At 34.3% G+C, this 27234-nt stretch overlaps 1 long non-coding RNA gene across 1 annotated transcript in view; it reads right to left on the reverse strand.

Annotated features, from left to right (window-relative positions):
• The window catches only part of LOC114484342 (uncharacterized), a 179027-nt gene that overhangs the window by 150900 nt on the left and 893 nt on the right, over nt 1-27234 (reverse strand). Inside the window, exon 2 of the long non-coding RNA XR_003677104.2 lies at nt 25319-25499. This is a non-coding gene — a long non-coding RNA (uncharacterized lncRNA). The remainder of the gene's footprint in view (nt 1-25318; nt 25500-27234) is intronic.

A 27234-nucleotide genomic window follows, 5' to 3' on the forward strand; every position in this document is an offset into this window, starting at 1 on the left:
GAGGCAAGGATATACAATGGAGAAAAGACAGTCTCTTCAATAAGTGGTGCTGAGAAAACTGGACAGCTACATATAAAAGAATGAAATTAGAACACTCCCTAACACCATCCATACACAAAAATAAACTCCAAATGGATTAAAGACCTAAATGTAAGAACAAACACTATAAAACTCTTAGAGGAAAACATAGGAAAAACACTCTTTGACATAACTCACAGCAAGATCTTTTTTGACCCACCTCCTAGAGTAAGGGAAATAAAAACAAAAATAAACAAATGGGACCCCATGATACTTAAAAGCTTTTGCACAGCAAAGGAAACCATAAACAAGCTGAAAAGACAACACTCAGAATGGGAGAAAATATTTGCGAACAAAGCAACTGACAAAGGATTAATCTCCAAAATATACAAGCAGCTCATGCAGCTCAATATCAAAAAAACAAACAACCCAATCCAAAAATGGGTGGAAGACCTAAATAAACATTTCTCCAAAGAAGACATACAGATGGCCAACAAATACATGAAGACATGCTCAACATCACTAATCATTAAAGAAATGCAAATCAAAACCACAATGAGATATCACCTCACACTGGTCAGAATGGCCATCATCAAAAAATCTACAAACAATAAATGCTGGAGAGGGTGTGGAGAAAAGGAAACACTCTTGCACTGTTGGTGGGAATGTAAATTGATACAGGCACTATGGAGAACAGTATGGAGGTTCCTTAAAAAACTAAAAAATAGAACTACCATCTGACCCAGCAATCCCACTACTGGGCATATACCCTGAGAAAACCATAATTCAAAAAGAATCAGGTACCACAATGTTCACTGCAGCACTATTTACAATAGCCAAAACATGGAAGCAACCTAAATGTCCATCAATAGATGAAAGGATAAAGAAGATGTGGCACATATATATAATGGAATATTACTCAGCCATAAAAAGAAAAGAAATTGAGTTATTTGTAGTGAGGTGGATGGACCTAGAATCTGTCATGCAGAGTGAAGTAAGTCAGAAAGAGAAAAACAAATACCGTATGCTAACGCATACATATGGAATTTTAAAAAGTGGTACTGATGAACCTAGTGGCAGGGCAAGAATAAAGACGCAGACGTAGAGAACAGATTTGAGGGAATGGAAGAGAAGGGGAAGCTGGGATGAAGTGAGAGAGTAGCATTGACATATATACACTACCAGATGTAAAAGGGATGGCTAGTGGGAAGCTGCTGCATAGCACAGGGAGATCAGCTCGGTGCTTTGTGATGACCTAGAGGGATGGAATAGGGAGGGTGGGAGTGAGGCTCAAGAGGGAGTGGATATGGGGATATATGTATACATATAACTGATTCACTTTGTTGTACAGTAGAAACTAACAAAACATTGTAATGCCTTTATAAGATGGAGAAAAAACATTAACTGTAAAATGAAAGAAAACTAATAACTAAATAGGATTAGCTATGTCCCATTTATAGTAATTGGAAATTTTCATATTTTAAAGGTTTTTATGCATTCCCATTAATTCATTTTTTAAATATTTTTATCAGCTTGAATACTGGCTAGAACTACAGAGACCTGTCTTTCTACAGTCTAACATCTCTACTTAAATTGTACAAAACTCTCATTTCTACCCAGAAAGAGAATGTGAATCATTGTCAAAGCAGTATCTGTATAATGTCTGATGGTTGATAGGATGGGTTCATGGTGTGAGGACTGCTGTTTATAACAGGGAGATTTAAAGTTGGATTCCCGTGGACAAACAGTGATGCAAACAAACTCCTAATCTACAAAAAAACATTAGTCATAAACTGATAAGTGCATCTTTCAATAACTAGTTGTTACCCCTCTATTTGCATGGCTTCTCTTTAGTATGCTATTCCTAGAATGCCAGAAGAAATGAACTTGCCAGTGCCTTTACTTAATGCAAAAATTCCCTCAATATATCTCAGTTACAGTGGCAAGAAATATTGTCTGGCTATTCACGGCAAACAGGGCCTTCACCACACACTAACTCCCAACTGCCTGCCTGCTGTTAGTGCATTAAAAGACATTCTGTCCACTTAATTTTCACTCCTTCTCAGCCACATTTTTTACGCTTCTCCATCCTTAGTAGGCAATTTCCCTCTGCTGAACTATATTAATCAGAAACTATATTAGGCCTCCCCTTGGGCACACCTCTCAATAACAAGTTTCGGTAGCAACCAATCCCTATAATTGCTTACTAGTCGTTATTGTATTTGTTTTCAAAGGTTTATCCCTCTCGCAAAAAAGTTAAGTTGTTCCTGGACAATGTTGACCTTAACCTAGTTGCAGAAGGTGATGCACTATAAGAGATATCTACACGACAAGATTAAGGAATATCAGGAAGCTTCTGAAAAAAAATAAGAAAATTCCTTTAAGGTTCTTCATACAAATGTTCCCTTTTAAAATACAAATACACTTGGAAAGGTTATGCAATGGATGAAATGATCATGTCCCCCCAAAACATATGTGTTGAAAATCCGAATTCCCAATGTGTCGCTATTTAGAGATAGAGCCATTGGGAGATAATTAGGTCATGAGTGTGAAACCCACAAGATGGGATTAGTGCCCTTATAAAGACAGACACAAGAGAACTTGGTTCCTCTCTTTGGTCTCTGCCATGTGAAGATACAGTGAGAAGATGGCCATCTGCAAACTAGGAATAGGGACTTTACAAAGAACCCAACCATGCTGGTACACTGATCTCGAACTTCAGCCTCCAGAACTGTGAGAAATACATGTTTGCTGTTGAAGCCACCCAGTCTAAGGTATTCTGTTATAACAAACCAATCTAAGATGGGTTAACTCAGCAAACTAATTACACAAAGTCAGAGACTCATAAAACATTCACCTCCTCTACAAGCTTACAAAGGCACAAAGATTGAGAGTCAAGATGGTAGGAAAAAAGGTATGCAATAGAATGAGATGAAGCTCACAGAAAGCTAATTCTACCTAATTAAAAATGGTTCCTGTCCCAGATAGTCACATTTTGCTCATGACACTAAACCTACTCTAAACTAGATTGAACAGTAAACTAGTCTTGACTTGCCCACTTTATTTTAGTCGCTCATTTTAGGTTTGTCTTTTCATGAGATGGTTTATAGCAGCTCCAGAATTTATTTGCTTAGAGTACAATGCTTGTTATCAAAGCTTCCACAAAGCTCTTTAGATTAAAAAGATACCAGAGAAAGTTCTGAGACACTATAAGCATGATCATCCAAAAAAATTTTCAAAGTCAATAAAATTATTTCCACATACTACAAAAATACTTTAAATAAAAGATGAGAAACTATCCCAAAGTGCCTAAGATGTTGACAACTTCTGAATCATACTTCTTGAACACTTTTTAACATCATTTAAGATTTTTTCACACTTTTCATGGTCCTTTGAATGAGGATAATTTTTACATTATGAATTAGAATGAAATGAATTTATAAAGAAAAGCATAATGTAGATATAAGCTGGAAAGCAATGAAAGAATTTTCATCAATTAATAGTTTCCAATTTCACATCACAATTTGTAGACCAAACTTTAGTCTCTTCTGTTTTTAAAAACCACTTCTAGGCATATACTTGTAATTGATCACACACACAAAAATAAGTATCAATAAGCTCCATAAGCTCTCCTTTTGGTTTTTATCTTAGAGATGCCAGGTGCAACTTGAAATTTCTTATCGCTACTAAATTATTTGTTTTAATTAACAGTTTTAGGAAAATATAGCTGATAGTTCACATTTCTAAGTAAAATTTGGAGCAAAGGTACTATAGAAAGCCATTCTTAAGAGGTTATTGGCTAATTTCACAACTTTGCATGAAAAGGGGTAGCTACATATTTTTGTTGTTATTCTGTTGGTATTTAGAATGTACTATTAACAAACAATATATATAAAGCATCTACTAGATGGGAATCAGGATATTTGAGTAAGAAATATACTCAAATATCTCTTTCTGATATTTTATCCTGATATAGAAAACTTTATTACCATTTGGTCTGAATTTCTTACTGGTATCAGCTTTATTAAACTTTATAAAGTTTAAGAAATTTATAAATATTTTCTTAATGGTAAATGTACTAGATGAAAACGCTGAAGTGTGTGATCTCAAATTATTTAACCTCTCTCATTCTCAGTTTGCTCCTTTCTAAAATTTTCTTTCTTTGGTTGACCCCCCTAGGGTATATGCAGTAAATTTGGAAACCACTAGTATAGCGGAGAGAAATGGGCTTTGAAGACAGTTCAGATTCAAAACCTGGTTCTGCCACTTATGAGCACAAGCAAATTAATTAGCTAATGTAGTCCTCTCATAGGACCAAAAATTTCTCTCTCATTATCTTTGACATAAATCATAGCAATATTTTTTGGATCTGTCTCCTAAAGCAAAGGAAATAAGAGAAAACAACAACAACAACAACAAATGGGACCTAATTAAATTTAAAAGCTTTTGCACAGCAAAGGAAACTATAGAAAAAATAAAAAGACAACCTACAGAATGGGAGAAAATATTTGCAAATGACATGACCAATAAGAGATTAATATCAAACATATATAAACAGCTCATACATTCAACGTCAAAAAAACAAAGAACCTGATTTCAAAATGGGCAGAGGAACTGAATAGACATTTTTCCAAAGAGGAAATGCAAATGGCTAACAGGCACATGAAAAGACACTCAACAATGCTCGCTAATTATCAGGGAAATGTAAATCAAAACCACAATAAGGGGCTTCCCTGGTGGCGCAGTGGTTGCGCGTCCGCCTGCCGATGCAGGGGAGCCGGGTTCGCGCCCCGGTCTGGGAGGGTCCCACGTGCCGCGGAGCGGCTGGGCCCGTGGGCCATGGCCGCTGGGCCTGCGCGTCCGGAGCCTGTGCTCCGCGAACATGACCAATAAGAGATTAATATCAAACATATATAAACAGCTCATACATTCAACGTCAAAAAAACAAAGAACCTGATTTCAAAATGGGCAGAGGAACTGAATAGACATTTTTCCAAAGAGGAAATGCAAATGGCTAACAGGCACATGAAAAGACACTCAACAATGGTCGCTAATTATCAGGGAAATGTAAATCAAAACCACAATAAGATATAACCTCACACCGTCAGAATGGCCGTCATCAAAGAGAGCACAAATAACAAACATTGGTGAGCATGTGGAGAAAATGGAACCCTCGTACACTGTTGGTGGGAATGTAAACTGGTGCAGCAGCTGTGGAAAACAGCATGATGGTTTCTCAAAAAACTAAAATTAGAACTACCATATGACCCAGCAATTCCACTCCTATGTATATATCCAAAAACACCAATTCGAAAAGATACATACCCCTCAATGTTCATAGCAGCATTATTAACAATTGCCAAGATATGAAAGCAACTTAAATGTCCATCAACAGATGAATGGATAAAGAAGATGTGGTATTTATATACAATGGAATACTACTCAGCCATAAAAAAGAATGAAATTTTGCAATTTGCAGCAACATGGATAGACTTGGAGGGCATTATGCTAAGTGAAATAAGTCAGACAGAGAAAGACAAATACTGTATGAAATCACATAAATGTGGAATATAAAAATTAACAACAAACTAGTGAATATAACAAAAAAGAAATAGACACAGATAAAGAAAATAAGCTAATGGTTATCAGTGGGGAGAGAAAAGGGGGGAAGAGGATTAAGAGGTACAAGATATTATGTATAAAATAAGTTACAAAGATATATTGTACAACACAGGGAATATAGCCGATATTTTATAATAACTATAAATGAAGTATAATGTTTCAAAATTGTAAATCACTATATTGTACACCTATAACATAATACTGTACATCAAAAATACTTCAATTTTTAAAAATTTTAAAAAAGAGAAAAAATAATAAACACTGTGAAGAAATAATTTTAAAAATTACTCTCTCAAAAGAGTAAGATAATTATGTACATGTTCCTAGCACAGATCCTGGTGTATAGAAGGCACTCAGTAAACATTAGTAGTTCTCTTCCTTTTTAATGCAATTATTCAACAAACTTTTACTGACCAGTTATAAGTACTAGTCTTGGATGCTGGGGATACAAAGATAGCTAAGATATCACGCTCCAGTCAAGTAGATAATGGTTTAATAGGACAGACAGATGTATAAACAAATATAAGCAATACAGTAAGAATATTTCAATACTAGAGACTAGATATAGTCATTCAACTAGTATTACATGAGCACTACTATCAACAAGGCATCCTACTTGGCACTGGAGATTTGAAGGTAAAACATAATCCCAGGTGGGAAGGCTTTCAATTACTGATTCTATTTCTTTAATATCTGGGAGGATTCATATTTTCTCTTTCATTCATGTCAGTTTTGTTAGGTTGAGTTTTTAAGAAATTTGCTCTAAATTTTCAAATGTGTTAGCATAAATATGCTTATAATATTCCCTTATCATTGTTTTAATGTCTGTAGCATCTGTGGTGATGTCCTCTTTTTCATTCCAATTTTGGACATTTGTGCCTTCTTTCTCTTTTCCTTAATTAATCACACCAAAGATTTATCAATTTTACTAGTCTTTTATAAGAATCCAATTTTGCCCTTTCTATTTTCTCTATTGCATATTTTTCCTATTTTATTAATTTCTGCTCTTACCCTTTTTATGTGTTTTATTCTATCTTTGAGTTTAATTTGCTGTTTAATGAGTTTGAGATGAATCATTTATTTTTAGCCTTTCTTCTATAATATACTTCCTCAAGACTATGAATTCACCTCAAAGCAGGGCTTTAGCTGCATTCCACAAATTTTAATATGCCATATTTTCATTAGCATTCAGTTTGAAATGTTTTCTAATCTCCATGGCAATTTTTCTTTAAACCCATGGGTTATTCATAATGGCATTTCTTAATTTCCAAATGCTTGGAAATTTTCTAGTTGATATTTAGTCATTGATTTCTAGCATAATTCAGCTGTGCTCAATGAATATATTTTGATGTTCAAGCTGATGAAATGTGTTGAGACTTGCTTTATGGCCAAGCACATGGCAAATATTTTTTATAAGTATTCTGCAGTTTCTGGGTTCAGTTTTAAATGTATGTAAACATATTTACATATTGGATGATGCCTGTTATTACTCAAATATTATATATTCTTCTATGCTCCATCTATCATTACTTAGAGAAGTTATAGTAAAGACTCTCACTTTAATTGTTTTTGCCCATGTTTACATTTATTACAATCAATGTTTTCTTTATATAGTTTGAAGCTTTTTCATGATACACATAGATTTAAATTATTATATTTTCCTAAAATATTGACACTTATGTCATTATAACTTATCTCTCCTTATCACTTATAATGCTTCTTGCTTTGTAGTCTAATTTGTCTTATGTTAGTTTAGTTACACCAACTTTCTTTTGGTTGCTGATTGCATGATATATCTTCTTCAGTTCTTTTTCATTCAACATTTCTGTATGCTTACACTTAACCTGTGAGTACTGGAGGAGAATATGGTTGAGATTTGTTTTTTTATCCAGTTGGACAATCTTTGTCTTTTATTGGTATATTTTGTCTGTTTCAATTTAATGTAATAATTGGTCTATGTGGGTTAATCTTCCATATTAGTATGTTTCTTTTCTTGCATTATTTTGAGTTATGTAGTTTTGTTATTTCATTTTCTTCTATATTAGCTATTTAGTTACACATTCTTTATCCTATTAAAAGTTGCTCTATAATTACAATATGTATCCTTAATTCTTTTAAGTCATACAGTATTTTTACCATTTCTTAGACAATTTAAAGACTTTAGAATAATTGAATTCTCTTTCTCCTCTCTCATATTTTATGCTGTTTTTGTTATATGTTCTTAAACCAGTAGCATATTATTAGTATTGGTTAATACAATAAATATCATTTAGATATATCCATATCTTTATTCTTTCCATAAATTTTCATCTCTTTCTTCATTTTCATGCTTCCAGGTAGAATTATTTTCTTTCTGCATGAAGTACTTCATTGTTATTTCTTTTAGTACAGATCTTCTGGGTATAAATTCTTTCAGTCTTTGTTTATCCTAAAATCTTTATATAATCCTCCTTTTTGAAGGATGTATTTTATAGAATTTTGTGGCTGATACATATTAATTACATATAATATTTGTTTTGCACTGAGTTATCATCATTCCAGTACCTTCTGCTTTCCATTGTTTCTGTTAAAAAGTCAACTGTAAGACATTGTGGCTCAATTGGCAATAATAACTCTCTTGGTCTGATTTTATAATTTTATCTCTTTTTGCTATGGTTTTCAGCAGTTTTACTATGATTTGCCTAGATATGTTTTTTTCCTTCATATTTATTCTGCTCAGAATCCATAGCACTTCTTGAATACATGGCTTTGACTTCTTCAATCAGTTTCGGAAATTTCTCAGTCATTATCTCCTCAAATATTCCGTTTGTTCCATTTTCTTTCTTCTTCTGGAATTCCAACTACACATATATCAGACCTTTGCACTTTGTCTTACATATCTCTTATATTCTTTTTCTACTTTTTCTATTTATTTGTTTCTGTGCTGCTGTCTTAAATTAACATTTTCTTATTCTCTATATACCAAATTACTAATTCTCTCTTTAGTTATACCAAATATGCTGTTAAGCTATCCACTGAGTTCTAAATTTCAGATATTTGAGTTCTAGAATTTACATTTGATTTTTTAAGTTCACTGCCAAAATTCTTCCTCCTTGACTATTAATCACAGTTATTTTAAAGTCTATGTTGGATAACAGCAGCATTTGGACCTCCTGAGAATATATTCTATCATCCTTAGTTTGCGTCAATTCTTTTCTCTCCGTATGAATGAATTAGATTTTTATTGGGTGATGAACACTGCAGATTTTAAAACATTGTAAAGATAATCTGAGAATCTGGGTGGTGTTACCTTCTTCCAGAGAATTTGGGGCTAAAGAAAAGTTTGCTTTAATCTAATTAGAGATCAAGATAATTTGAAACTGGCCTTCAGTTCCTGGTCTTCATGACTAGTCTATTTCTGGTTTACCCTTACTCTAGGATGCAGCCCTTGATGGTTCCAACTGAGAAGACAGGCTGTTTACCAGGCACCTACCTCCTTGACAAATCCTCAATTCCAATTTTTATTCTTCAATCTCTATAATACAGAGCAGCTCTCTTCAGCTTCTCAATCTTCCAATCACTGCTTTCACTTTTGAAATCTACAATTTCCTTGAGGGAGAAAGTATGCCCAAATGCTGGGCTCATTTTTGCTAGTTTCCCTCTTCTTTCAGTTCTTGGCTTAAAAATAATTAGTACCCATCTGATGACTTCATAGAGATGCTCTTTTCTTCTTCATATTTTAACCAAATTTTATAATCATTCTTAACAGAAAAATTGGTTTTAAATAACCTAGTCATTAATGGAAATTCTCTTTTTAATTTCATTTTTTAATCCTTTACCTTGTGGCTACTCTCTTCCTTCTACACTATGTCACTTAAGTTTTAAACCTTAAAAAACATTTCTAGCCAGAATATTGGTGCACCCATACTAGGCTCAGATAGATCAGAAAGTCCATATCAAGAATGCAACATCAAAGAAAAAGAAGGGACGAATAAAACCCATGATCCAGCAAAAATGCTCCAGTATCTAGGACATTCAGAAATGTTGATAGCTCCCCAAATTATCTCCTCTAGCTTTTTCTTTCTTAGCAAATCCATTATTGTGGGAATTCTGAGTTACTGGTCTTTTAGTGGTGGCTGGCAGAGGCCAGAGTTTCCAATAACTAGCTCTGCTAGTGACTCAACAACCCGAAAGGTAGATATTTCCAGCTGAACTAACCCACCTTTAGCAAAGAAATCATAGTAATGTGTTTCCCTTCATGGACAACAACTATTGTTCAAGGGAAACAGAAAAATAGCCCTAGGAACATATTGTATAAGTATAAAGTGAAGTTTATAAAAAACAAAACTTACAAGTGGAGAAAACAGCAGATTACACACGACACCCAAAGTGCATATAATCCCACCGAGTAGAGTACCTGGGGTGGGCACAGCTAGATTCATCGTGTAACCTACCCAAGAAAGGAACCCTGCCCTTATATTCATTGTCAAGTGGTATAGGGTCAAGATAAACTTCAAGTGGACTATGTAACAATGGGGGCTTCATGGTTGAAGAAATGTTTGAAGAAGAGGGTAGCCTCTGGAGCTCAGATAAGGTATTAGTTGTTAGCAAAATAGCAGGTGCCAGTAAGAGACCTTGTTCTTCTTACATTGAACAGGCATGCTCCTCCTGACAAGCCAAGTTTTTGCAAAGCCACCAAAAGGGAGAATAGAGAGTGTCACGAGGGTAGTATCCAAGGCAAACCAAGAGAAAAGCCTTATCTTTTCTCAGAGTTTTAGCCCTAGTTCTATCATTATGATTATTTGAACATAGACAACTTGGCTCCCATGGATCTCAACCTCCACATCAGTACACTTGGAGATGAAGATAAAGGTGAAACTTGATAAATTTAATTCCAGATGGTATTAGGACACTGTTTTCTAATTCTCCACATGTGTCCAGGCCCAAACTTTGCACAACACAATTTGCTCTTACTCTAATGCACTTGTATCAGTGGTCCTCAGCCTTGGCTGTACAAATCTTAGTGTAATCATACATTTTCGTTTCTCTAAATAAAAACCTACAAGTGGAATTGCTGGGTCATGTGCAGGTATATGTTTAACTTTATAAGAAATAAACTGTTTTCCAAAGCAGTTGTACCATTATACCTGCCCACCTGCATTGTATGAGATTTCCAGTTGCTCCTCAATCTCACCAATATTTAATATTGTCAGTACCTGCAGAGCTTTAAAAAACATGTTGTCCAGGCTACAACCCAGAATAATTAAACCAGAGTCTCCATCACTAGCATTTTCAAAGCTCTCCGGGTAAAACCAGTATGCAGTCAAGGTTGAGAATCATTGGCTTCACGGATAATATGATCCATTTTTTCCTCCTTCTCCACAGCTATGTCTAATGGATACAAGCTCTATAATTAGCATACAGTTTCAAAAGCAAGATTGAAAGCAAGCTAGTAGACACAATAATTTGGGTAAAAGAACCCTTTGGACTAAAATAAATATCCCAAAATAGTGTATGCATTTGTTATAACTTTTTATAACACTTTAGGTATATTATAATATTTTGAACTTTTTTCAGATGTTTTCAGATATATATCATTTTAGTAATTAATCACACTTTTTGCTATAATAAAGTTGAAACAGCCTAATTAGTCAATAGAGGTATATTAAAAGTAAAAATTCCATCTAATTATCTGCCATATAAAATGCAATCACCATCTGTACTATTCCCTTGATCTCATGTAGAACAGATAATTCCACAGTGGCATGTAGCCACTTAACACAATCAATTAACCACATTATCCTAAGTTATCCAAGTATACATATGAGTCTGAGGTGTTTTGACGTAATGAATTGTTGGAGAAAACACTGCAAATTATAAAACATACATGGCAAGGTTCTATATTTGTAAAAAATCAATAATATACAAAATGTATACACATAAAGAGATATATAAATATATCTATATATATATAGATATATATATATCTAAAGAGATATAGTATTTATGTCAGTAGTGTCAGATTGTCTATAGGTATTCTTCATATTTTTCTTTTGTTAAATGTCTGGTTTTTCATTTATATGCACATACTGCCTTTTCTATTCAAAATAAATTCTTAAAAAAATGTGGAACTTGGGTGTTCTGCTTTTTACAAAATATTTTATTTTAAGCCAAATACATTTGCTTTTCTTGTTTATGTTTTGTGCATACGAAGACAGGTGGTTCACACTAATTTCATTATCACATATTTACATCCTTCTAATTTTTTCCTATTAAGAGAGGCTAAGCAAGGGCTCTAGAGACAGACTGGATACAAATACTGGTTCTGCCATTTGCTAAGTATATAATTTTGGATGAATTATTTAATATCAGTGTGTCTCAGTTTTCTTGTCTACACAATGATAGTAACTGTATAGGTTATTAACTTTATAGGTTAGCTGTGAGAAATAAATCGGATAATCCAGTAAAAGTACTTTGCTGGCATATAGGAGGTTCTCTATAAATATTAGCCATTTTTATCAATATATTTATTACTAACTGGAAAATATTCAAATTAATTGAGTGAAAATAAATAAAAAGAAACACACACATACAAAAACAATGACATAGGATATCCATTTGCAATTAAATTACCCTTTAACAAAGCTTAGTGTCACAGAATTTAAGATTACTGCATTGTATAGAACATTCTACTTATTGGCCACTGGGGAGGCATGCAGGAAATAGAGACCCAAAAGAACTTTGTTAAAATATAAAGCAGAGGCATATAACATAATACTGTGCTAAATTTAAAAAGACAAATTCTTGCACAGAATTTATTTCATGCTCACAGTGGAAAATGCATGTAAAACCATCTGGGTATCTATAAGCATGAATCTAATATAGAATTATAGTGCATTTCAGTCAAAAATCTCTGTTGTCCCAAGGTTTTTCTGATAACTTTTAAAACCACTGTCAAAACTTAGTCAACATTTATGGTCCTTTAGGAACTATTTTTTGGACTAATGAATTAATCTGTTGCATCATTTGAAATTCTTAATTTATTTTCAAAGCAATGAATATGAATAGCTTAGCTCTTTCTAGAGTATCTGCAACCACATCATACAATGATTAAAGGAAATATGCAGGTAACTTATTTCAGCTAAGACCAAAGTTATTCACAAACAGTAATCAATTTTCATATTTCCAAGTGCTAACATTATATCTTTTAATAAATGAATGACTAAAGAAATAAGTTCAAAGTAATAAACAAAATCCATTATCAAAATGTGTTGGAAATTGCCAATTTTAATCTCATTTTAATTTTTAAGCTATGCTTCTAAAAACATGGATTTAATGCTTTTTAAGATATATTTCTTCTAAAGTACTGTATTTTTTGTTAACTATGTATTTCACAAATAAAATGAAGAGGTGGTAAACTCCATCACTGAGATAATTCCATCTCAGAAACTACTAATAGCTGACTATGTTCAGAAATATCCAAGACCATCAAAAAAGCATATATTTTTTAAAAAAAGCATATATTGCTAAAATCTAAAAAATTAGTTTTAGTGCATATTTCCTGCCACAAATTATAATCTTATCCTTGCACTTCTCCTTAGTCTAAAATCAAGTTCGTCCCCCTGCTTAAGCTCCACAAGAAAATGCACTCCTTGAGGTCTTAGAAGAAAATTTCAGTATAAAAAAAGTTCTGTAATTAAACATGATTGACCCAGCTCTGACCTCTAGCCATGTAACTAGGAAAACTGCTTGAAAATTGGTTTAGACTGGATTACTTATATATTAAAAGCCGCTTGTACATGATGTTATTCCCATACAAGATGCCAAGAAAAAGCTATTAATTTGTGAATACAGCTTCTAAAGTGTGGGAAATTCATGAATGATGATGCAAGATCTTAACATTATTCAAAGAGCCCAAAGACAAATCATCACAAAAGTGAGAAAGATGGAGCTATAATTTATATGAGTTGAAGAAACTGGATCACTTCCTGTAAACTCAAAGAGAAAAGAATTATAATTGGTTTGCCTGTTTCAACCCAAATATCTATTGAACATGTATTAATTTGTCTTGTCTGTGCTGGCCAAGTTCTTCTCCAGCAAAAAAACACATTTGAAAGCTTGTTAATGGTTATACCATAGAAGGATGTTTTAAGGTTACACTAAATTTTCAAGAAAATGGTACAGTTTTTCAATCATTTTTAGGTTATTTGCTTCAAGTAAGCATTCAAACTCCATCTCTGTAAAAGGTTTTTATAAAGTTTTATTTAGTTAAAAACGCAAATAATTTTAGGAAATGCATGATAAGAAGAAACTGCAAAGTTTTTAAATCCTTTGCCTTGAGCCTGGAAAGTGTAAGAATAAGGATGAGGTGGAGGGGAATGTTTATATCACTCAAAACATAGCTACAGCTGTTTCGTATCAAAGGAAAGGTTTTTGAAATGTGCTAAAAGCCAAGTTCAAAATACCTAAAAAGAGGTTCACCACACAGGGAAAGGGATATCCACCTTCTCCAAAACTTAGTATTCTAAGCTATTATGTTACTTGATATTGGTTAAATGTGACCATTATCTAACATTTTAACTGAAAAATATAAGATTTTTTCTACCTTTGAAAAGTCCAAAATCCTCCATCAACTCAGCAGCTGTGCATGATTAAGAATGTAAACAGGCTCAAGAGACTGATTCAATTTCCAGGTCCTCTGCTTATGAATCACCTACCCAGAGACACAATTTTAATGGAAACAGAATTTCTTTCTAAAGCAACAAATAAATTAACTTGCAGGAATACTACAGCAAGACAACACTTCTTTACTGACACTATTGTACTGAACAAAGGCAGGCTCCATTTTCTTTTGCTTTAAGACATATAGAGAGGAAATGAGAGTTTCTCTGTTTTTCATTTTCTGGGAAAAGAAAAATATTATAGTTGCCTTTCCAATAATAGCAACTTAAACTCCAAATCTTGTTTTGGCAGCTTAAAGATCTTTCACTGAGGATGAACACAGTATTTTGGATGGTGAAAGTAGAGTGTGGTTACTTAAGGCTGTTCAAACCAAGATTGGGTTGACTGGTTCTGTTTACCTGGCTACCCTTGACCCAGATTCATGTGCTTAATTTACAGATCAAGATGCAATCCACTCTAATGTCTGGGATTGTAAAAAACTGTGCTATATTATTTAGCCAATTATTTAGCACAAGGGACTCATTTCAAGTGAGAATGCCAATATTCTTTCTGAGTGAAGGACAAAGGTAAGTGAATACAAATCTGAGTAAAAGTAATAATAATACTTATCTGAAATAAGAGGCTACAGCTGAAGCTGAAGCTAAAGGAAAATTAATTCAATCTCACAGACGTTCACATGCTGCCCACTGTATAAACTATAGTGCCTGCACATGTACACAGTTTTGCTTTTTGCCTCTCAGATGGTGTTATGTCAAAAGAAAGTACATAGCATTACTATGTAAATAGATTTGACATACTTCATTCAAATCTGACTCTTAAAAAACATGTGTGACTATCAAAACATCAAGTTGTATACCTTAAATACATACACTTTGTCAATTACACCTCAAAGAAGCTGTTTTTTAAAAAAATTCTGTGGATATTAATTCTTAATACTTAAGAACACAGGATATAAATCATAAAAAGGAAAGCAACCCAGAGTATAAAATTCAGTGACCACTGTGACTTTTAATAGTCATTCTTTAAATTGGAATATAATATAAATGTATCCAATCACACTGTACATCTTAAACTTACACAACGTTATATGTCAATTATATCTCAAAAATAGGAATTTTTATATCAATAAAGATATTGGAATATAATAAAAATTAAAATACTATGATTCATATATACTAATTTATCTTTTTTACCGTTAGCCTTACTTTAAATCATCTTTCTAAACACTGGATAGAAGCCATACAAGACACCATCACCACCTCTACTATTCCGTTGACCTCAGGTAGACCCATAGTGGAATATGGTGATGCAAGGCACTCCATGTAAATCCAGACACAACCATTTAACCGCATTATCCTGAGTTATCCAGGAATATTTGTAAATCTATCAGGTGTTTTGATGTAATGAACTAGATTGTTTATTCAACTGGTCCTCTTGACATTGGTTGTAGAAGCCCAGCTTGGAAACAGTCAAAGGAAAGTGAAATAACTGAGGGTGTCCATGGCTGAGTATTTACAAGTTTAATTTTCATGACTACAGTCCTTCACTTGAAAATCAGCATGAATCCATTCTCTTATTTGAAGTTGTGCTTATAAAATTTTCACTTCACGGCATTTATTATCGTTTAGTGAAACTTCTTTCTGAAAGTCACCAGTATTTCCTTTCTCATCAGAAAATTACACTCGCAAAATGACTCAGGATAGATTCTGCTCACAGAATTATAGAAATACCCTTACATTTTATTGATTTTTTATATATCTACTCAATGCTAAGACATATGCCCTAGTCAATCAGAAATGCAAGTCTAATTGCTCAATTAGCACTGTTCATCTTACAATATTATGTAAGGGGTTAATGAAACAAGAAAATTATCTTTAGTTTCTCCTTAATACTTTGAGAAGATCTGGAAATAAGAGTTAGATTCTACTTCTAATTTGGAGGCAGAGTGGGAAACCTTAAGTAAACGGAAAAATTCAGATTAAAACTACCACTTAATTCCTTTAAAAACTATTCACTTCACCCTAAAAATAGAATTGTTTTAATGTTAAAATAAAAATACAATCTTTATAACACCCCTTTATAAGACAATTTATTTATGACTAAATTATTAGACAATTATTTTTTCAAGTGACTTCCATAAGTGAAATTACTGAAGCTTTACTATTATTTATGACCTCTCAAACAAACTAGAAAACCTAAAGAATGTCATAATAGTTTTCTATTCAATCCCTAACCACAGTTTGATGGAAACTTTAAAATGGAAACTAGAGAACTTAGAATCTATTTATTTTAGAATTATAATTCAGGCTAAGAAAAAGAGTGGGTTCAATATTAGTCATTAAATGTAAGAGAGCAATATGAATGCTTCTCTCTTAAATTAGAAGTATGTTTTATTCTGATCCAATAGAAAAATAGTATATATAAAATACTTTCAGGGCAAACTTCCAATATCCACATACATCCCAACAAATAACATATATTCCAACAAATAACATCATCTCTTTCCATGTAACTAAGACTATAGTGGCAAGACCAAAAGATGTATATATGAGAATAAAACAAATACTAAAACCAGAAGTAGGAAAATTTATTTTTATAAGATAGAAATATAGCATTATGAATCAAAAAAACAGAGCTCCTGAAACACTTCCACCAATGTTTCTAAAAGCTAGCTAGACAAAATAACATAGAATATATTTTTTGAATGCAAGTTTCTCCACATACATTTTGAATTTGGTTTTGTGAGGAAAATACTACAGATAATTAAGTTATTTCTGTTACATTTAATATACACTAGAGCTATCATTTAGCCATCTAAGTTGACCATTAATAAAGGACAAATTATCAATTAATTACCAATACAGCATTATAATTATACATATGTATTATAATTATATAAATGCATAATACACATTTTTCACTAAAGCTTTGCTTCTTAATCTAGAAGCTAAATACCTATGGCCTTGAATGGTTAAATATAATGACAAATTCAAGGACACTTTTATGTTTATTTAACAAGACAAAAATATGTGAATATACATGGAACTGCATAAATTTTTAGTCACTGATGTATTTTACTGATACATGTAGAGGGTAACTCACTAACTTAAGAACATCAGCTGTTATGATACCTATTAAGTTTTTACTATGAAGGAGAAAAGGTCATGTATTATCACCTTGAAATAAATGAATCAAAACTTTTTCATAAATCAAAACATATATCAAAACTTTAAAACTATAATCTCTAATTTTTAATTTAAAAAAGATTCTGCATTTATATTTCCAAACCTTTAGGCAAAACTAAATCTGGTCTCACCCTTTCTTTCAATTCTTTTTTTTGCGGGGGGTGGGGAGGAGCACAAGGTAGTGCAGGCACTTTTGCTGGGCATTTTCTTTTTTGTTTTTTTCTTTGACCGCGCCATGCCGCTTGTGGGGTCTTAGTTCCCCGGCCAGGGATTGAACCCAGGCCCCCAGCAATGGAAGGACAGAGTCTTAACCACTGGACTGCCAGGGAATTTCCATTTCTTTCAATTCTTTCTCGCTACCTAGTTACTCCTTCCATGTATCTGTAAGAAAACTAAACTAGAGTCCTTATGTTCCACAAACCCATCACACTAGTGCTCATTCCATTCTGCTGCCTCAAAAACCTGTTGTTCCCTTCACTGCCTAGAGAAATTCCCCTCTATCATTCAACACTTACCTCCAATAACTTCTCTTCTATAAAGTTTTCTTTAGCTCCCCTAGATTATGGGTTGGCTCTCCTGCGCTGTAAGAAATTTTTAATTTGTGCTTCTTTCCTAAGCTACATTGAATGTCCCTTAAGATGAGGATCTTTCTTAATCCTTTCTGAGCATAGCACAGAACCTGAGGTAGGCCCTTAACAAATATCTTTGAAAAGAGAAAAAGGGGGGAGGGGGAAAGAAGAAGATATAAAGAAAAAAGAAAGTAGTTAATAACTAATAATAACTCTACGTTTTTTGGGAAAACTATTGGAAGCACAAATTCTAACTTTGTGGTTAGAACTCTATAAACTATCAACATAAATCAGATATTAGAATAGTTTCAAATATAGTATTTAAATACCGGATACCTGAGAAGGTACATAGACGTTGCACAAAAATCTGCCTTTATTACTGCTAATCTTTAGGAAAATAAAAGTTCAGTTATTATTAAATGATAATATCAGTGAGATTTAGTTTGGTTTTAAGAAAACTTGTATCATTAGAGTGAATAGCTTCCTAATTAAAGAATAAACAAAGCTTATAGGGAAGGAAAGAAAATCATATGGTTATCAAGGAAGGATTTTAAAGCAAAATCCAACATTTACTTGGGCAACTGTTTCCCAGTAATAAACTGCTACTCACTAATGGGGTCAAAGATACTAGCTGACTCTCCAGAGGCCCTTTTCTATTCAAAGGGCTTTCAAAATAAAGTGGGGGTGGAATAAGAGGCTAGGGAACTGTTCCTTCATGCACCAAATGCATTCTCAGAGTACTAACATCTGTTTCAGTTTACATACTTTAAGTATGACTTTACACATGGAAATTAAACTTAGGCAACATGCCTAAGAAGCCTGTCTGCAAAAGAACTACACATACCATTAACAGCTGGAATTTAATTAGGTCCACATTCTACACAACATAATAATCTGTGAGCCACCAATGACCCCCATCTCAAAACCCAAATGTTAAAGAACAGCTTCTAATGCTCATGAAATTTTTAGAGTATAGAGGGATAAGACAGTGAAGGAAGAGGAATCTGATTCCAAAACAATATATAGGAGTTCTACAACTTAAAGACATCTTTTGTGAAAACAGACAAGTAAAGATGCAAAGATCTTTTTGAATGTTTCTATACTAAGAAATGCTCATTCCATAACACTCTACTAAGTTCAATTATTAGTTAGATATTTTAAAATATTTTTCAATGTGCTAATACGATAATTATAATTTCTGGTAGACCGAAGTACAATATAACACAAAACCTACAAAAATAATGATGCACCTTTGGTGCCACCACGTGGTATATCTGTAGTTTTGCAGTCGTAGTTTTTTTTAAATAATAGTTTTCATACCTAGTTCTGAAGTTGTCATCATCAGCTCAGATCTCTGGCATGCAAATACTATTAAATACTTTAGGAATATAGGGTCTGTTCCCAGATAATTTACATACTAATAAATCATCAACCAGTAAATGGTAATTAGGAACCCACAATGCAGGAAACATTGCATTATGATACCTGGAAGACCAATATACCATCTTGCCCTCAAAGAGCATACATCTGTAAACATGAAAACACAGACAAATCAAGTATTAACAGGAGACAACTCAAGCTATTACACAATTAAATCGCAATAAGTGGTAAAGAAAAGTTTAAGTGCTCTGACTGGAAACTAGGAAGATAAATGAGAATGTTCATGGAAGAGAATTGAGAAGGTTTGAAGCTCTTGGAAACGATTTAGATATTCAGAACGAAAATAAGAGGGCATTTCAGGTAGAAGCAACATTAAATAAAGGTAAAGATCTAGAATCATCATGGAATGCTAGGAGGACCACACCCACAGTGAGGTTCACAGAGGCGAGAAAAATAAGCTAGATTAGAAAAAGTTAGGACAATTTGTGTCAGTCCTTCATTGCCAGATCCAGAAGCCTAGATTTTAGCCTATAGGTCATAGGGAATCATTGATTCAAAATACCATGCTTTTATTTCCCAGATATAATCCCTCTACCACGTGAATATCTATGAGTTTATACAAAAATAATTTATTTCCCAAATTGAGAATAATCTAACAGCTCAGATCCTTTAATCCCTCACTCTGAGTAAGTAATTTGAGGTTACAGAGCCCTGAAATCAAAGTCAACCAGTAAATCACCCCAGAGGGAAAACATTAATAAATAAATATTAAAAAGGAGGATGACTGGGCCCAAGGAGATGTGAAACCTTCTTCCTAATATTTTACTGAGATCTGTTCTGAGAGGATGGGTGTGCATTGCAGGGAAGGAAAAGAATTTTAACAAAGAAAGGAGAAGAAATTTGGGTTCATAGACCCCTTTCAAAGCAGAGTGTAATGTAGTGTGTACTGGGGAGGAGCAGAGGCAGGTAAAGCAAGGAGGGACTAGGACAATTGCTAGGTGACACTTAGATGTCCAGGTAAAAATAAAAACTCCAGCAGTGGGTCAGTTTGATTCAAATTGTTGATGTAAAAATCCAAAAAAAAAAATAGAAAATTTATTGTGGGTCATATATTATTGGATGCTACACTGAGTTGTTCTTTAAAACACAATTACAGAGCAGCATGAAGAGTAAAAGATCTCTAGGCAGGGAGATTTAAATAATGGTTCCTGAATCTTCACATGTGAGAAATCACGGGGAAAACTTGGGGTCTTTGTTTATGCTGCCCATTCTGCCTGGAATGTCCTTTCCAGAATCTCTTTACATGGCTTACTTCTATTCATCCTTTAAGAATTAGGTGAATCATCACCTCCTTCAAAAATGCAGGCCAGGGCTTCCCTGGGGGCGCAGTGGTTGAGGGTCTGCCTGCCGATGCGGGGGACATGGGTTCGTGCCCCGGTCTGGGAGGATCGCACATGCCGCGGAGCGGCTGGGCCCGTGAGCCATGGCCGCTGAGCCTGCGCGTCTGGAGCCTGTGCTCCGCAACGGGAGAGGCCACACAGTGAGAGGCCCGCGTACCGCAAAAAAAAAAAAATGCGGGCCAGGTTAGGGGGCCTTCTGTAAACCCACATCACCGTGTATATACCTAACATTTGCACTCGATTACACCATAACATAATGATCACTTTTGTGTCCATATTCCTCAATATAAGATCCTCTTATGTACCATGTACCATGTCTTAACTCATCTTTATATCCCCAGGAACCAGGACATTGTCTTACATTAACTATTCAATGTTTGTTGAATTAGGAAGCAAAATGTGTTATTAAAAAGATAAAATTACACACCTATCAGAATGGCCAAAATCCAGAACACTGACAACAAAAAATTCTGGCAAGGATGTGGAGCAACAGGAATTCTCATACATTGCTGGTAGGGTTGCAAATTAGTACAGTCCCTTTCGAAACAGTTTGGAGGTTTCTTACAAAACTAAACATACTCTTACCATACAGTCCAGTAATAGCACTCCCTGGTATTCACCCAAAGCAGTTGAAAACTGAACATCTACACAGAAACCTATACATGGATGTAATAGCAGCTTTATTCATAACTGCCAAAACTTCAATGCAAACAAGATGTCACATCCTCATCAAGTGAATGAATAAATAAACTGTGGTATATCCAGATAATGGAATATTATTATTCAGCACTAAAAAGAAATGAGCTATCATGCTATGAAAATACATGAAGGAAACTTATACGAATATCACTAAGTGAAAGAAGCCAATCTGAAAAGGCTACATATTGTATGATTGCAACTATATAACATCCTAGAAAAGACAAAACTAGGGATGGAGACAATAAGAAAATCAGTGGTTTCCAGGAGTGGGAGTTGAGGAGGAAAGATGAATAGGCAGAGCACAAAGGATTTTTAGGGCAGTGAAAATATTCTGTATGATATTATAATGCTGGATATATGTCATTATATGTTTGTTCAAGCCCACAGAATGTACAACACTAAGAGTGAACCCTTAGATAAGCTAGGACCTTGCGTGATTATGATGTGGCAATGTAGCTTCATCCTTGGTAAATATCTTCCCATCTACACTGTGAGAACCTGGCAGGGTTCCTGGAGATAAAACATATGAAAGTGTGGGGACACTGATGCAGCTAGGCCCCCTTGGAATTTTTAACTATCAAAGTTGTCCACACTGAGCCTCCAATAATTTGTCAATTATAGCTTAAGTTTTCTTTCCCAAGTACTGTTCCAGCAATGGCACTCTGCTCTTGGGCATCTGCTCTGATATGCTGTGATTCTATCTGCCTGTCTCCAGTTTGGGGAGCAGGGGCAGTGCTTTTCCTTGTGCCCTCAATTATTTGATGGATCTAAGAAGAATTGTTAATATTCAGTTGTTTTTTTCTTTTTTCTTGTTGTGAGTGTAAGAGTAATGATTTCCAATTTCCATACAAGCTAGACCAGAATTGTGACTACTGTGATAGACCAGAAGGGACCCTATATGACTTTTGACACTAGACCACAAGGCACTCTCCGAGGAATGTCAGCCACCATGTAAAAATTCCAACTACCCTGAGACTGCTATGTCAGAGACGCCAGGTTTAGGTGCCCTGGTGGATAACCCCAGGTAAGCTTGCAGCAAATAGTCAGCATCGACTTCCAACCATAAATGCGCCATTTTGTATGTCCAGTCAAGTCAAGCCTTCAGATGACTGCAGTCCAGCCAACATGAAAAATCCCATACAACCATCTCAACTGACACAGAAAAGTCACTTGACAAAATACAACAGCCTTTCGCGATTAAAACACTCAGAAAACTAGGAAGAGAAGGGAATTTCCTCAACATGATAAAGGGGACATATGAAAAATTCACAGCTAACATCATACTTAATAGTGAAAGATTGAACACTCTCCTCCCAAGATCAGGAATAAGACGAGGAAGCCTGCTTTTACCACTGCTATTCACCATTGTACTGGAAGTTCTACCCAGATCAATTAGGCAAAAAAAAGAGAAAAGAAAGAAATAAAAGGCATCCAAATTGGAAAAGAAGTAATATCTATTCACAGATGACATGATCTGACATATAAAAAATCCTAAAGAATACAAAACAGAAAACTATTAGAGCTAGTAAATGAATTCAGCAAAGTTGCAGGATACAAGATCAACATACAAAGATCAGTTTTATATCTATACACTAATAATTGTGGGGATGGGGGGAGAAGTAAATACTTAATGGTAAACGATTTCCTCTGGGGTGATGAAAATGTCCTGGAACTAGACAGAGTGGTGGTTGCACAACACTGTGAATGTACTAAATGTCACTAATAAAAAAATTTATGTGTTTTTCACCACAATTTTTTTAAAAAAAACAAAAAACTGATGCCCAGGTTACACTGCAGACCAATTACATCAGAATTTCTGAAGATAGGACCGGAACAGGTTTCATTATTTTCTAAAGCACACCAGGTGGTCCCTATGTGTAGCTAAAGTTAACTACATCTTTATAGATATATATTAAGGAGAATTTAGTAAAAGGTTGGTATGAATAGCTAGAATATCCTTGGGGATATAACTAGCATAAAATATTTATTAAGGCCAGGTACTTAAAAGTATAGTGCTTTGTATGAGTTGATTTTTATGTTGGTAGGACTTGCGAGTCTACTTAATGGCTTATTTTGCACGGTTGTCATTAAATTGTGGAACTTGTTTTAGCTTTATGAAGCTATTCCTTATTGCCTAGCCTCTCAGATTGAAATCTGAGAGTTCAATAACAATTTTTAATTTTTGAGATATCATTTTAATAATCTGAGAAAAAAATTACCACCAAGAAAACCCATAAATTCTCTTTTGCAGTGTTACTTCCCAATTATATTACACCCTCAATCTGTACAAAATAAAATAATACTATCCATGTTTCCAGTCTTCACGAACACCCTCCTTCTCCATTCCTAGCTTACCATTGACCAGAAGCCTTACCAATAACAAAATAATCAATTAACATATATTTTTGTTAAATGTATATCTACATATATTTTATGCATTCCTGACATACCTAACTTTCTCTTATTTTTTTCAATATTTTTAGGCAATTCAGTGCATCTGTGAATTTTTTCAAATTGTCACAAACCTCCAAAAAAATTTTCCAACATATTTATTGAAAAACATCTGCATATAAGTGGACCCACAGTTCAAACCTGTGTTGTTCAAGAGTCAACTGTATAAAACTCTTCATATAAAACATAGGAGAATATTTTCATAAACTTGGAATACATAAAGTGTTTTCAGATACAATAACAAAAGCATGATCCATAAAAGAAAAAAAGTGATACCTGTACTTCATCAAAATTTAAAACTTCAGTTCTGTGAAAGACACTATTAGAAGAATGAAAAGACAAGCCACAATCTGGGAGAAAATATTTATAATTCACATATCTGACAAAGGAATTGTGTCCAAAATATATAAAGAAATCTCCAACTCAACAATAAGAAAACAACCAACTAATAAAACAATGGATAAAATATTTGAAGACATTGCACCAAAGAAGAGATACAGATAGGAAAGGAACACATGAAAAGATGCCCAACACCATTAGTCATTAGTGATATAAAAATTAAAACAATGAAATCCCCCTATAAACTTCTTACAGTGGCTAAAATTAAAAATACTGACAACACCAAGTGCTGACAAGGATGTGAAGCAACTAAAACTTTCAAAATTTACTGATTAGAATGCAAAATGGTACAAAACTGGAAAAACAGTTTGGCAGTCTCTTAAAAATTTAAACATATTATTTGACCCAGCAATCCCACTTATTGGTATTTATCCCAGAGAAATGAAAACTTACGTTCACACAAAAACCTACAAATTAATGTTTAAACAGTATTATTCATAAGTTCCAAAACTGGGGGAAAAAACTAAACATCCTTCAACAAATAAACAAATTGCAGAATATCCATATAATAGAATACCACCCAGCAATAAAAACGAGAAAACCACTGATCTATACAACATGAATTTCAAATACATTATGCTAAGTGAAAGAAGCTAGATTCAAAAGGTTACATACTATATAATACCATTTATACAACTTTCTGGAAAAGGCAAACTATAGGGACAGAGAACAGATTAGTGGTTGCCCAGTGTGATAGTTAATTTTATGTGTCAACTTAACTGGGTCACAGGGTGCCCAGATATTTAGCTAACCATTATTTCTAGGTTTGTCTGTAAAGGTATTTTCGGATGAGATTAGCATTGGAATCTGTGGACTCAATAAGGACTCAATAAAGCAAATTGCTCTCCCCAGTGTGGGTGGGCATCATTCAGAGCCCATTAATAGCCTAAGTAGAACAAAAGGAAGAGGAATAGAGAATTCGTTGCTTCTCTACCTGACTGCTCAGCTGGTACGTCATTCTTCTCCTGTACTTAGACTGGATTTACACCATCAGCTCCCCTGGTTCTCAGGCCTTCAGACTCAGACTGAATTACACCACCAGCTTTCCAGGGTGTCCAACTTGCAGACTGCACATTGTAGGACTTTTCAGCCTCCATAATTGAGTGCACCAATTCCTTTTAATAAACAAACAAATACATAAATTCTATTGGTTATGTTTTTCTGGAGAACCGTGACTAACACAGATTTTGGTCCCAAGAAAGGGGTGCTGCTGTAACTAACAAATACCTAAAAATATTGAAGCAGCCTTGGAACCGGATAAAGGTAGAGCCTGGAAAAGTTTTAAAGTGTGTGCTAGGAAAAGTCAGTACTCTCATGAAGGGACTTTTAAAGATGATTCTGGTGAGGACGCAGAAAGAAAGGAGAGCTGAAGAGAACCAAAGACCTGTCAAAGATGCTCAACTCAACAAATGAACCAAACTTCCCTTGCTCTCTTCTATGAAATGCCTAGGGAAGTATCTGATACCACATACAGAGAGTATCTAGCCACCTCTATCACCCTCAGTATTCTATTACTTCTTTCCAGTCCTCCAAACACTTTAGAAAATTTTGCTTTTATTTTAGTGTTTGTAGGCCAATCAACAAAGACTGTTGTATGATATATGAATGCCAGTATATGAAAAGAGATATTAGACTTAAGAAGCAGAATTCATTATACTTAACAATTCTTGAAAAAGTGACTCCACATTACACTCTTAATTTTAAACAGTGAACTCCCCACCCTTGCTACCTTTCCATTGTTGTTCATTGATGCAGTATTTCTAGGCAACTTCATTTGCCTTACACCATTTCATCAGTTCTTTTCCCTCCTGATTTGTTAAGAAATCATACTCTCTTATAATACTCCCTCTTCTTATGGATTTTCCCAAAACTTTAAATAGTTCCCTTTTTTTGGCTGCCATTAGTTATTCCTCTTGGTTTTCCCAGTAACACATATCTCTATTCCACAAAACATACCCTCAAAATAAAAAATGCAAATATCCTTTAACCCCACAATACCTATTCTAGGAATCTCTCCTACAGCAATACTGTCACAAATTTATGTGTCCCGTAGCACTATGTGCCACTTTTTAAAAAATGGAAATGACTAAATGTCCACCTTTGAGAGTATGACTTAATCAATTATGGCACATTTACTCTATGAAATCCTATGCAGTTATTAAAAAGGAGATAAAAATCTGTATACACTGCAGTGAAAGCATATAGAGAGGAGAAAAAAGAATACGTGGTGCCTTGCATTGCGCTGCAGAATAATGTTAAGGTGTATGTATGCCTAGAAAAATATCAGGAAGCATATATACCAAACTTTTAATGGTGGAGAGATACTCATAGGGTATAGGATATACGGAGACCATTCTATTTCTGCATTGAATTATTTTATATCAAATTTGTATTAACATTGAATTGTTAAAATATCATCTTTTAACCTACACGACCTTAACAAATATATATTCATCAGGTTAAGCCTAAACCTCCTCAGAGAAAACTATTCTCTCTTATATCACTGTTTTATTTTCTTCCGCACACAATCTGTGATCATCTCGTTTGTTAAACATTTTTGTCTCTCTCCCATAGAAGGTAACAGGGCAGCGGTCACGTCTGTCTTGCATTGTGTCTCACATATAGAAGGCTCTCAATAATTATTTGCCTCCAGAAACACTGAAGGGATGTGGTAATTTTCTACACAATCAAGGCAGATCTCCTGTTCTTGTTAAAGTTAAGCTGTCACTGGCTCTTTATCCTTAGGAGTGTTACAGAGCCAGCACAGAGGGGACTGGTGGAAGGAAGGAAGGAAGGGAGGGAGGGAGGGAGGGAGGGAGGGAGGAAGGAAGGAAGGAAGGGAGGGGAGGG

The sequence above is a fragment of the Physeter macrocephalus genome, chromosome 2 (genome assembly GCF_002837175.3).
Source record: "Physeter macrocephalus isolate SW-GA chromosome 2, ASM283717v5, whole genome shotgun sequence".
Classification (NCBI taxonomy): Eukaryota; Metazoa; Chordata; class Mammalia; order Artiodactyla; family Physeteridae; genus Physeter; species Physeter macrocephalus.